This window comes from Lissotriton vulgaris, chromosome 4_1, assembly GCF_964263255.1.
Source record: "Lissotriton vulgaris chromosome 4_1, aLisVul1.2, whole genome shotgun sequence".
Classification (NCBI taxonomy): domain Eukaryota; kingdom Metazoa; phylum Chordata; class Amphibia; order Caudata; family Salamandridae; genus Lissotriton; species Lissotriton vulgaris.
In genome coordinates, this window is record NC_141691.1 from 1,725,797,199 (window position 1) to 1,725,811,048 (window position 13,850).

A 13,850-nucleotide genomic window follows, 5' to 3' on the forward strand; every position below is an offset into this window, starting at 1 on the left:
AACTGGCTAAAACCCTGCACCCCCAGAGGTGATAATGGAGACCAGCAAAGGGGGGCGCAGGTTGCAACAGCCCAGGATAGATAAGTTCTCATGGCAGAAATCGAAGGAGGGGGGGGGGGGGGGAGGGGGGGTGGGGAGGGGGGGGAGGAGGAGGAGAACGTCAAGCCCCGGATCAGACCAGGATGCACAGAAAAAGTTGACTGGCAGGAATCCCCCACAATGCATGATGTAATGGCGGCGATCACCAGTGTGCGCACCTCCTTGGAGGGACGCCTTGACTCGGTCTCTGAGGACCTATCCCTGCTCTGGGCAGACCTCAGACAGAAAGATGGAATCCAGGGTCAAAGGGGTTGAGGACGTCTCTTGTGACCTAGCTGTAGATATGGCAACTCTTGAGAAGTAAGTTTCAGAGCTGCATACCCACACGGAAACCTTAACGGCACAGTTTGATGACTATGAAGGTAGATCAAGACTAAATAATATTCGGATGTTGAGAGTGCCACAGAAAGCGGAGGGACCAGCAGTGGACCTTTTAGTCGAGGAATTGGTAATGAAACACCTGCAGCCCAAAACACTTTCCAAGTACTTTTCTATAGAGAGAGCTAACCGTGTGCCGAGAGGCAGGCCTACGCCAGGTGTGTCCTCAGACCTATCCTGGCTAGGGTTTTCGAATTTAAAGATCGGGACAGTATTCTCCAAACAGCGTGCAATGCTCTGCCTCTCAACTATGAGAACAGCAATTTACAATTCTTCCCAGACTTTACAGCTAAAGGTGCAGCAGCAAAGACGCTCTTCCCTGGAGGTCAAGAAAATCCTATGGGAGAGGGAACTCAAATATGCAATGCTGTTTCCGGCAAAATTGAGAGTTGAAGCAGATGGAAAGAGCTGGTTCTTTACAGAACGAGGAGAAGTTTGGGATTGGCAAATGGTTGGAGGCAAGGGGGAGACCGAAGACATCTGGACTGGCAGGAGCGGCGAACAATGGAAGCCACAGGAGCGTCAAGATCCTACCCAGGAAAAAGAGGACCAACCAGCCGTGAATGGACTGCAAAGGAGTGGCTGAGTATAAGAACAACTGTATAAGTGTATCCACGGAAGAATATTGTAGGTTTGGGCATGAGTGTAGTTGGGGCAGTTTTGCTCACAGTTCCTCCAACACTGGGATGGGAGGGGAACGGGCACTCGGCACATTTGGAGAGGCGGGTATATGGTTACCGTCATGCAGGGAGGCAGGGATGGGGTGGGCATGGGGAGCGGGGGGAGTTATGAAATTGTTAGTTCTATTATTTACACACAGCAAGGTACCAAAACACTAGTGGCACATTCAGAGTCAGACACATGGCAGGTCTCCTCCGAGATATCAGGGCAACCCCAGGTGTGAGTGAAATACACCCAGGCCATGAGCGAAAGCGCTTGGTCCATCATTGTTGGGGAAAAATATAGATGGCGGATGAGATAGTGTATGGAACGGGCAAAAATGGGGGGGGGGAGGTTGAGAAGGTAGCATCCTTTTGATTACTCTCCTCCAATGTAAATGGGCTTGGAGACAAACTCAAGAGAGCGATAGTGCTCCAACATATTAAAGTACAAGCCACAGACATGGTGCTTCTCCAGGAGACCCACCTGATGGGGAATGCATACGATGCACTTAATAGATGAGGCTATAAGCTAGTGGTACACTCTGGGTTCACATCTGGCTCCAGAGGGGTGGGGATTATGTTGCGCAAAAGGTTTCCCTTTACAGTGACAGATGTAGACACTGATCCTCAGGGAAGATTTGCAGGATTGACTGGATCCTGGGAAGGCACAAGCATAAATGTGCTGGCGGTTTTTATTTCCCCGCCCTACACAACATTGCGCTACATTAGCAAATTGATTCTGGAATTCCCTGTAGGGGCGCTGATAATAGGAGGACCAGAATATGACCCTTAATGATCAACTAGATAGACTCCCGGCCCGTATTAACAAACGCTCATGCAATACCATGGCTGAATTCTTGACGGCTATGGGGCTAATCAATCAATCAGAGTACTTGTAAAGCGCGCTACTTACCTGTGAGGGTTTCGAGGCGTTGAGGGAAGGGGGGGGGGGGGTCGCTACTGCTCGAAGAGCCAGGTCTTGAGGAGTCTTCTGAAGGCGAGTAGGTCTTGGGTCTGCCGTATGTGGGTAGGGAGGGTGTTCCAGGTCTTGGCGGCGAGGTAGGAGAAGGATCTGTCGCCGAAGGTCTTTCGTTGGATGCGGGGGACATCGGCGAGGGCGAGGCTGGTGGAGCGGAGCTGGCGGGTGGGGGTGTAGAAGCTGAGTCTGCTGTTCAGGTAGGCTGGTCCGGCGTTGTGAGTGCTTTGTGTGCGTGGGTGAGGAGCTTGAAGGTGATCCTCTTGTCGACGGGAAGCCAGTGTAGGTCTCTCAGGTGGGGGGGGGGGTGATGTGGCTGCGGCAGGGGACGTTGACAATCAGTCGGGCGAAGGCGTTTTGGATGCGTTGTAGTCGTCATAGGTGTTTGGCTGGGATTCCTGCATAGAGTGCGTTGCCATAGTCCAGTCTGCTGCGGACGAGGGCCTGTGTCACCGTTCTTCTTGTTTCGGTCGGGATCCACTTGCAGATCCTGCAGAGCGTGCGGAGGATGTTGTAGCAGGAGGAGGAGATGGCGTTGACCTGCTTAGACATGGAGAGGGAAGAGTCAAGGATGAATCCTAGGTTACGTGCATTGGGAACAGCACCGACACCTACCGCGGTGCTGTTCCCAATGTGGTCGGCCACCAGGAGTCGTCCCAGGCTGAGGGGGTGGGTCCGAGGATGAGGACCTCCGTCTTGTCAGAGTTCAGTTTCAGACGGCTGCTCCTCATCCAGTCGGCGACGGCCTTCATTCTCTTGTGGAGGTTTGTTTTGGCGGTGTGTGGGACCTTGGTGAGGGAGAGGATGAGCTGGGTGTCGTCGGCGTAGGAGATGATGTTGAGGTCATGATGGCGAGCCACTTGTGCGAGGGGGGCCATGTAGACGTTGAACAGCGTCAGGCTGAGGGATGAGCCCTGGGGGACGCCGCAGATGATGTCAGTGGTTTCGGATCGGAAGGGTGGGAGGCGGACGCTCTGGGTTCTGCTGGAGAGGTAGGACGTGGTCCAGTCAAGGGCCTTCTCTTGGATTCCAGCTTCTTGGAGGCGTGTCTTTAGAGTGCGATGGCAGACCGTGTCGAAGGTGGCTGACAGGTCCAGGAGGATGAGGGCTGATGTTTCGCCGTTGTCTAGTTGGCGCCTGATGTCGTCTGTGACGGCGGTGAGGGCTGTCTCGGTGCTGTGGTTTCATCTGAATCCGGACTGGGACGAGTCCAAGAGGTTGTTGTCTTCGAGGTGGCAGTCCAATTGCACGTTGACGATTTTCTCGATGACCTTCGCTGGGAACAGGAGCAGGGAGATGGGCCGGAAGTTCTTGAGGTCCTTGGGGTCCGCCTTGGGCTTCTTGAGGAGGGCGTTGATTTCGGTGTGCTTCCAGCTTTCCGGGAATATCGCTGTTTTGAAGGAGATGTTGATGACCTTCCGTAGTTGGGGTGAGATGGCTGCGTCTTCTTTGTTGAATACGTGGTGTGGGCACGGGTCTGACGGAGATCCTGAGTGGATGGAGTTCATGACCTTGCGTGTCTCGTCATCATTGACGTTGGACCAGGAGGTCAGCCTGTTGGCGCTGGTGGTGTTCGCAGGGGATGTGGAGTCTGGCGTAGTCGGGCGGTCGTCGTGTTGAAGCTGTCGTGGATGTCAGCAATCTTGTGGTGGAAGAAGATGGCCAGTGTTCTTTTATGATGCTGAAGAGCTCTTTGCTGTTGTGTGTGTTGTTATCTAGGCGGTCTTTGAAGGAGGATCTTTAGGCTGATCTGATGAGGTGGTGATGTATGCGGGTGGCGTCCTTGTGGGCTGCGTGGTTGTCCGGTGTGCGTTCGTGGAGCCATTTCTTCTCAAGTTTCCGGCATGCGCGTTTGGAGGTCTGGAGCTCGTCTGTGAACTAGGTGGCTCTCTTGCTGGCGTAGCTGTTGGAGGGTTTCTTGAGTGGGGAGAGGGTGTTGGCGCAGTCGTCGATCCACTGTCTGAGGTTGCGGGCTGCGGTGTCTCGGTTGGTGGTGTCGGTGGGTGGGTTCTGGGCGAGGCTGGTGATCAGCTGGTCTTCGGTGACTTTGCTCCAGCAGCGGCGAGGCAGCTGTTGGGTGCGGTGGTGCGTGGTTGGTTTCTTGAAGGTGAAATGAATGCAGCGGTGGTCGGTCCAGTGTAGTTCGGTGGTGTGGTTGAAGGTGACGTGGGTGCTTGTGGAGAAGATGGGGTCCAGGGTGTGGCCGGCGGCGTGGGTGGGTGTGGTGACGAGTTGTCTGAAGCCGAGGTTGGCGATCAGCGTGGCGCAGTTGGCGTAGTCGTTGTTCTCGAGGTGGAAGTTCAGGTCCCGAGGAGGATGTAGTCCATGGAGGCGAGTGCGAGGGTGCTGGCGAGATCGGCGATGGAGTCGCTGAACTGAGCCCGGTGTCCGGGGGGTCTGTAGACGAGTGTTCCTCGGAGGGTGGTGTTGCGATCGGTGTGGATCCGGAAGTGCAGGTTTTCGGCGGTGTTGAGGGTGTCGTCTGCATGGGTGGCGACCTTGAAGGTGGACTCGTGGACGATGGCTATCCTCCTCAGATTCCGTTGGCGCGATCCCTGCGGGTGATCTTGTAACCGTCCGGGGTGGCTATGGCGATGTTGGGCGCCGAGGAGTCATTCCACCAGAGCAGGCGTTGAGGAGTATGCAGTGGAGGTGGTTGGGTCCAGTCCTTGGAGGTTTGGTGGCTCTGTCGCAGGTGAAGCTGCAGGTGCGGCAGGAGAAGGGTCCGTTTCGGGGCCGCCTGAAAGCAGGTGTGGTTTCGGCCGGCGTTGAGTGCGTGGAGGGTGCTGGCGTCGTAGCGGAGTCTGGTGTTGTGTCGTTCGCGAGGTCCAGGGGTTCTGGCGCTGGACGCAGTCCAGGCGCGGATGGGGGCTGATGGGCGTGCCAGCGGCGCGCCCACTGCGTTTGTCCGCTGCGTGTCCGCACATTGCCCGGCATATATGGGGAGGTGGGAGGGAGGAGCAGCTGGGAGGAGGGAGCAGCGAGTGGGCAGGGGGGCAGGGAAACAGTGGGACAGAGAGCAGAATGGGGCGGCAAGAGGGTTAATACAGTGGCACCGAGGGCAAAAACGGGGCACACAGAGGGGGAAAAACAGAGGCACAGAGGGCAAAACGGGGCACAACAGAGGGGAAAATAGAGTGGCACAGAAGCAAACGGGCACAGAGAGGGGGAAAACAGTGGCACAGAGGGCACAAACAGGGCACAGAAACGGGGGTAGAGCACACTTACCAGCGGGTCCTCGGCAGCGGCAGCAGGAGCACACAGGCGGAGCTGCGTGGAGGGGGAGCGACCTACCAGGAGGGTCAGGGGTCGCTAATAGATGTGTGGCGTGAATCCAACCCTGATGAGCAGCAATTTATGTTCCATTCCAGAGCGCATAAAAGCATGTCCCAGATTGACCACATATTACAGCTGCAGTAGATATTCATATGTACAATTTTTATATATATGATTCTTTAAAGCAAAAGAACACCATACTGATGAGAGAAGCTTTCTGTCACAGGAATCATATGAGAGAACAAATTGTATCCATTTGTTGCAATAATTTATTTGCTAATAAATAACAAAAGAATAATTCCTGATTCAAAAATGCTACAACCAATATTTTATCATTCACAAAGGATGGATTCTGTGATGTACTTAAAATCCCAGTTCTTTGTCATGTGGAATGAAAACAGCCAATGTGCGTTTCGTCACCACTGTGACTTCCTCAAGGCTTAGATCGTGTTGACAGCGAGCCCATCAAAAAACTTGTCCCTGGCCCTGAAATCCCAAAATACGTAAAATCCTTGGTCCACACTCAAAACTTTGTAGAGGCAAATTGTAATAACTGCTTCTGGTCCCCTTCCCTCTTATTGCGGCCTGGACACGAAGCTCGGTTTCACGTGTATTTCATGCGCCGAAAATATATAAACCGCGGTCAATATTAGTCTCCTTGTCTGATGATGGAATCCAGTATGAATAAAAATAGAATCCAAATAGCGATTGCTTCAAAAGATTGCTAATAGAAGAAATCAGATAATACAAAAGGAGTCCAGTTTATTAGAATACCACAGATAAGATTTCGGCGAAATCAGACGGGTGTAGGTTGCCGGAGCCACCGTGGACATACGTACAGGGTCTTATCACAGTACCCTGAATACTGCAGCTCATTTGTCCACTGAATAGGACGAAAACTCCATTCACTAAATGATCTCATCTAAGGTATTCTAATAAACTGGACTTTTGAATGTCGGACGATATTCACAACACAGACCCCTTTTGTATTATCTGATTTCTTCTATTAGCAATCTTTTGAAGCAATCGCTATCGGTAATAGTGAATGGCTTCCCATTCATTCCAATGGGCCTCCAGGCCCATAGGAATGAATGGGAATTACCGAATCGGTAATACCGATTTGGTAATACAGAATATTACCGAAGCGGTAATATTTACCGAATTTTTAGCAACATATTATTTACCGATTCTGAAATACCGAATCGGTAAAATTCGGTATTTTAGAATTGGTCCATAGTAATTACCTACATATGGCCCTTGGTGTTTAAATACATCTATGTCACATATCATCCAAATGTACCAGTGTGACAACTTTTCTTTGAAGTGCGACAGTTTCACCACCACTACCTTGTGTGGCCTTCGTGACGATTCTTATCCATCACCCCGTGGAACCTGGCCATTCCACACATTAGAGCAGACGTCGAAACTAAATTCTATTTTAAAGAGAATGTTGGGTCGGTAAAGTCCCACCAGACTGTATGGGAAGCATATAAGACAGAAAAAACAAAGTGTAACAATGGGTCAACAAAAAAGTGGTGCAGCTATCTAGATGACTGTGTGTGTATTGAAAGAACACAATCCCTGAATCCAAAGTATTCTTGGTGAAAAATATGTTCCCATCAGATACCCGTCCTGTACCGCCCTACATCACTTGGGATCCTTCACCCGAAGGAAGTGGAAAGAACCACTTAGGATTAGGTAGATTGTGGCCTAATCAAAATGTGAAGGAATATAAGGTGTATGGGTATAAACTATGTGGTGGTATCAGGGGGCACAAAGAAATATATAGATAAGCAGTGCATTAAGTGCTCGCTGTAGCGTGTGATAGTGAGAAAATTAATATTGGGTTGTGGGAGTGGAAAAAGAGTTTATTGAGGTCCTACCCACACCCAAGGTTAAAAAACAGTGCAAGTAGTAATAACAAATAACTACTGAGATCTTATCTTGGTCGACATGTTTCTGCAGTATTCATTGGCTCAAAGGATACCAGTCTGCTTCATCAGGACCTTGTTGTTGATAGAGTGCTACTGCTAATTTTAAAGTGTATAGTGTGTATAAAAAATCATATCACCTGAGTACACCGGTGGACATGATCCAGTCAGTAAACAGTTAGACAAACACACATGTAAATACAAAATACACACAGTTAGTGACGAAAGCTGCAAATGCACAGAGATAATCTCGTGATGTTCAATTATATGCCAAACATTTATGGTCAGTGGTTGTAACAGTAATCAACTCATTGAACCAGGTGCACATATCCTGGGTTTAACCAAAATTGTAGACACTCACCCATGATCTGGGGAATGGACTCTCCACCTCACCCGGCAACAGCTCAGGTACAAATGGAGCACCGCTCTAATGGATGTGAACAAAAAAAGAGATGAAAGAGGAAGAGTTCGCTAGAACTCAGTCTGAAAACACATTCCCTCAGCCATTGAGGGTTCTAGCCAAAGGTCGAGGCAAGTTTCTAATGTTGGTAGTTCCCTGTATTACTCTGCCGTGGGCTTAAAGGAGGTCTAATTTAATCTCTTTATTCAGTTAGTACAGACGGGCGTATTGTGTCTCTACAAGAGTCAACCCGCTTTGCGCAATGAGTGGGCGATCTGTTGTGTCTCTAGAAGAGTCAACCTGCTTTGCGCATCGATTGGGCGATCTCGATCTCAACCATAGTGCAACAAGCATTTTAAACTTGCCTTCGTGCCTGTCCTGCATCTTCTACCTTTTACAGAGACCACCCGTTTTAAGCATTAAGCATTTTGAAGGCCGATCGTGATCTAATCTATAATAAAGCCAGCATACTCACACATTGCCTCCGTGCCTGCCCTGTCCAGCTTACCTGTCCGTCGGTACTCCGCGCCTTCCTCTAGGCTGACTGTGGGAGGTACCGACTGGACAGGAAGCGGGGTATTTAACCAGAGTCTAATTGGTCAAAGGAGCGACACATGTGCAGCGTGATTACGCGCGTCTAGGAACGCATAGCAAGACCGGAGGTGCAAGGGAAATGTAGTCCGTGAGCTCGCACGGGATAATCTCCTCGCTTCCCTATTCGTCAATAAGTAGGCACGTGAGCCACACGGTGGCACGCGGTTTGGAAGCGCGCATTGGAACTACACAATACAACAGAAATGTAGTCTACCTTTCTTAGCCCCTTTGCATGTAGTAGCGCGAGATTTGGATTGCGCGCTAAAACTACAAAGTTGATGGGATTTGTAGTTTATTTACAATTCTTCGCCCCTGTTATTTAAAAACAAGGTATTTCATAGGACCTGCCTCTAAATTAGATAAAATGTATATTTGGTGGCAAAGATATGAACAGTGGCAAGAAACTTAACAATCATAAGGGGACATTCCTATGGATTTATGGTTACAGCTTTGAATGCAATATAGTTCGTAGGTGAAATATCAACTCAGAGGTAGAAAAGCTGATGGGAACAGACTGGTAGTCAGTGTGTTATGGAGACAAAAATGATTCTCCGCCGAATTGATATTATAGAGAACAGTATGGTTGGTCAGTGTAGAACTTGTATCCCATGTATAGTGACTTACAGAGACATCCACGGGATGTCTTCGTTCAGACCCGTGACATTGGTTTGAAGTTTGTGCACCCATCTCTGTTCTCTGCGATGTAGAAAAGTACTGACATCTGTGATATGTTTAGGGATCATAGGCTGTTCAAGCACGGTCCATTGTAGGTCTGTAGGGGCATGTTGTGCCTCTAAGAAGTGTTTTGTCATGCGAGTTGTTTGTTTATTGCAGCGTATTGAGCTCTTGTGCTCTGAGATCCTAGTCTTCACTTTTCTCGTGGTCATACCCACCTACTTTTTCTCGCAGGGACAGCTGATTAGATAAATGAGGTTAGAACTGTTACAGTTCGTGAACCTCCGCTGTTCCCAGGGATGTTCTGTACCAATATCGAGTGTTGTGGATTTACGGGTCTGGGGGCATGCTGCACATTGTCCGCAAGGGTGATGTCCAGTTACAGCTGGCATGTCCCACAGGGTGCCTGTGTTTCTAGGGATTTCGGTCTTTGGTCTTGTATGGACCAGTTTGTCCCTAAGATTGGGTCCCCTTTTGAAGGCAAATAGGGGAACGGGCAGTGTGTCATTTCCCGTATTCAAAATGCCCCAGTGTTTTTTGATGATGCTGGTTATTTGGTTAGATAGTGTACCAAATGTTGTCACACATGTCATTCTTTCTGTTTTCTCTTTAGGCGGCGCTATTTCCAATAGGCTCGCTCTGTTGTTATTTTGTGCTCTTTTCTTGCAACGGTTTACCAGTTGTTTTGGGTACTCTTTCTCTAAGAGAGCATATAAGACAGTCATAAAGGGGCAGGCTCTCTCTCTTGCGGCCGGACATGAGAGGGAAAAAAAGGCTATGTTAGAGGCAATTGAAAGAGAGATATTGACTTTGGAAAGGTCCCCCGTTCTCCTTGCTAGAGGAAGGTACCCAACCTTCACTGGACCAGAACTTAGTAGCGGAGTCAGCCAATAGTAAGCTCCGCAAGGTACTACATAAAGTATATGAACTGGGGGATAAGGCGAGCAAGTTACTTGCCTGGCTAGACAAGAGGGAGAAGGCTGGGAGATGGGTCAAGGCCATAAGAGGCTTAGAGGGAGACTGGCTACAAGATCCACAAGCTATTGCTGAGGCCTTTGCAAACCACTACGTGCAAATCTATTCCCCGGAGGCACTCGGCATGATAGAGGATCATTGGACCTACTACAAGATGTCCGAATCCCAGTTCTCCCAGAGGTGGACAGGGAACAGCTCGGGGAAGATCTTACAACGGAGGAAATAGGGGATGCCATACATTGAGTGGAGAAGTGTGGCTCAATGGTTAGAGCGGCAGACCCTGATGCAGAGGTCTGGCCCGGGACCAGGGTTCAATTCCTGCCTCGGCGGGTCTTGGGCTCAATTTCCATAGACCTGAAAATTCTCGCCTCAGTGCTTATTCTAATCATGGGTCCCACTCTGCAATTCTGGGCAATAGCTTGCTTAATCTCCACAACGGCCCCAACAGCGCTGGGATGCCTGGCTTCACCTTGGGGGTGCCCAGGAGTGGACATTTCACAGGGAAAAGCAAGGAAGGGTTCCACAGCGGTATGAGTACAGCGCCAGGACGCCCCTTTGCTGGGACAGCAGTGCGCTTTACAATTACAAATTCATTTTCATTTTTCAGTCATACAGAGTATACAATCCGGTAAAGCCATGGGGCCTAATGGCATCCCAACAGAACTCCATAAATTGTCTGCCACAAAGGTGGCACCCGATCTCTTAAACATGTTTGAGGAAAGTAAGCAGGTGGGAAAACTGCCCAAAGACCAAAGATTGGGGTGTGCAGTGGTCATTCATATGGCTGGCAAGCCAGCAGAAGAGTGCTCTTCATACAGACCCATTTCCCTCATGAACGTAGAGGTTAAAATGTTAGCCAAGGTACTTGCTCACAGATTGAGTCCGCGCTCCAGAGACTATCCACTTGAGGTCATGTACCGGTCCTAAATTTTAGGCGTCCCAACTTATCATGGTTGTCGTTTTACTTCATTGAATCCTTTACGGTCCATGTTCGTGTGTTCAGCTATGAGAACCTGACCAGCATACAACTTCTGCTCTATTGTGCAGTTTGATACTCCACTCTTTTCTACCTACTGTGGCCTATCACTTTAATCTGGACATCCATTGGACGATTTAGCTCACCTGACTTTCTGCCTTGAAAAAGTCCTTGTGTAGGACGAAACACGTGTTGGTGATGTTTAATCCTGCTGGAATAATCTGTGCTTTGGAATCACAAGAATAAAGATTGAAAACAAAAACAAGTGGACTATATCCTAGAACTCTATCATTGCCATTGAATGTTACCACATAACTTATTTTTCTTTGTGTTTACTCTACAAACATTAGAGTCTTACCTACTGGGGGCTACTTAATTTTGCTCCAAATTGTATAACTGTTACTCCATAGGAGTGCTATCCTCTTTACGTTGTTTGATTTTGTGACACACTGTAGAGTGTGCACTGACGGCATCTTTAGGTGGTAGGTGCCTTGAGGATTTATAGCACCCTACAAAATTACTTTTCTTCTTTTAATACAATGTGTACCTAACATAAAGATAAAGAATAACGTTTATGTAAGGTGTTGTGCAGACATTTCCCTTCAGGGAACACTACCGCCTTTGCTCTGTTTCAGAACTCCATAAATTGTCTGACACAAAGGTGGCACCCGATCTCTTAAACATGTTTGAGGAAAGTAAGCAGGTGGGAAAACTGCCCAAAGACCAAAGATTGGGGTGTGCAGTGGTCATTCATATGGCTGGCAAGCCAGCAGAAGAGTGCTCTTCATACAGACCCATTTCCCTCATGAACGTAGAGGTTAAAATGTTAGCCAAGGTACTTGCTCACAGATTGATCCCAGTGGTGACTAGGCTTGTGCATCTGGACCAGTCTGGTTTTAAGCCTGGCAGGAATATCGCCTTTAACTTGAAAGGGCCACCTTCAGTTCTCGGCCGAAGGGAGACCATACAAGAGGACGTGGCTATACTATCGTTGGACGCCAACATAGCCTTCGAAACAGTTGAAAGGCCTTACATGTTTGCGGTCCTAAAACGTATGGGACTGGGGGGAAATTTCATGTTGTGGCTCCATCTGCTATATACCGCCCTCTGGCCCCAGTGGTTGTCCTCGGGCATACACCTCGTACCTTTCCCCTAAATCGGGGAACAAGACAGGGCTGCCCGTTCTGCTCGCTTTTATTTGCCTTGATACTGGAGCCACTAGCAAGCTGGAGAAGGGGGGACCCAGTAATCCGGGGACTAAGGTGGACAGCCAGGAGAGAGCATAGAATCTCGTTGTACGCATACGACGTATTGTTGTACGTTGCGTCGCCAAGGATCCTTCAGATTTGTTCCACCTTCGGACGTTATTCTGGATACACCTCACTGGTCCAAGTCAGTGTTGTTCCCCTTACAGGACGTGGACCCCGCCTTGCCGAGGGGATGCGAAGCTAAAATCGAGACAGAAGGGTTCACCTACTTGGGGATATATGTTACTTCCAGTTAGGAGGTCTTTTACTAAAAGAACCTTCTCGCCCTGCTAGCCAGGCTGAAGGGAGATGTACAACATTGGCGGGCCCTGCCGCTATCCCTACTGGAAAGAGCGGCATTATTTAAAATTAAGGCACTTCCACGATTTCTGTACATCCTGCAAAATACACCCTATGAGATTCCGCATTCATATTTTACAGCAATAGACGGGGAGGTTCGCAGCCTGTTGTGGGATGGGAAGCCACCCCACATTGCTACTCATAAACTAGTTCAGGCTGGTACGATGGCGGTATCGCACTTCCCAATATCCGGGCTTACTATTGGGCGGCGCAGCTGGTGGTTATCAATAAATGCCTCCCCCCCCTGGGGACAGACAGATCCGGCGTCCTATATTGATGTGTTAAAACTGCTGAAATTATTGTTAGTATAAGCTGAAGCCATTTTGTTTGTAGCATCCATTTTAGTTACCCATGTGTTAGCCATGTGTATGTTCCGTCTCCACTGTTGCCTGCTTTTGTATTCCGCTTAAGTCATCAACTAAAGTTAACTCCTTCAGTACTGAGCCAGAGCACTGCGCATGCTCAGAAAGTCCTGTAGCTGTTGCAGGAATGCACCTGTCTTCGAGAGTAACTGTCAGGCTGTATCAACTGACTAAGCTGTACTATGTCTCCTCCCACGTTGCTGAGCAAGTCGTTTCTGTCTGCCCATGTTAGTCGACAGTTGATCCTGTATGTGCTAATACCTCCCCTTTGAGTCTCCATGCCGACTATGCAACAAATGGGTATAAAAGGCCCCTGGTTTCTGTATTCCTTTTACTACCTCATACAGTGCCCGAGGGTATTGTATCGATGTAGTCCCACTCATGAGTGATTAATAAACTCCTTGTTTTGATATTCCAGCTTCCGTGCCAATCTCTTCTTTATTGGTTTAAGGACCGGTGGACAGATAAGGGTGAACCCCTGCACCAGTGAGCCCCATAAAAGGCTTTTTCTTCCACAAATTGGCGCCCAAACAAGTACTCATCGGAGATGAGGCCATCCAAAAGAGCGGTCGTGACGGAGGGCAGGAATCTACTGAGGATGTACACTGCACGAGGAGACCCTTAGTCTCTGCAGACCGACGTGTTTCTCCAGTTTTCCCGATCTGACCCACCAGGTGATGGCCGGTCCAGACTGAGATCTCCTTTGGCATGAGTATCTTGAGAAGACCATTAGGTCACCCAGAACTTGGCAGGTGGAGGTTGGAGACTTTGGTTTGATAAGGTCGCTGTAGCGGCACTCTTGTTTTGGATTAGCTTGGCCAAGATTCGGGTTTGTTTATTTGTTTGCTGCAGCAAATAAAGGCAGGTAATGAGGAGGTTTTTCTCTACTTTTTGATAATTCTCAGGATAAATACGAATTGACTATAACATTATATTGCA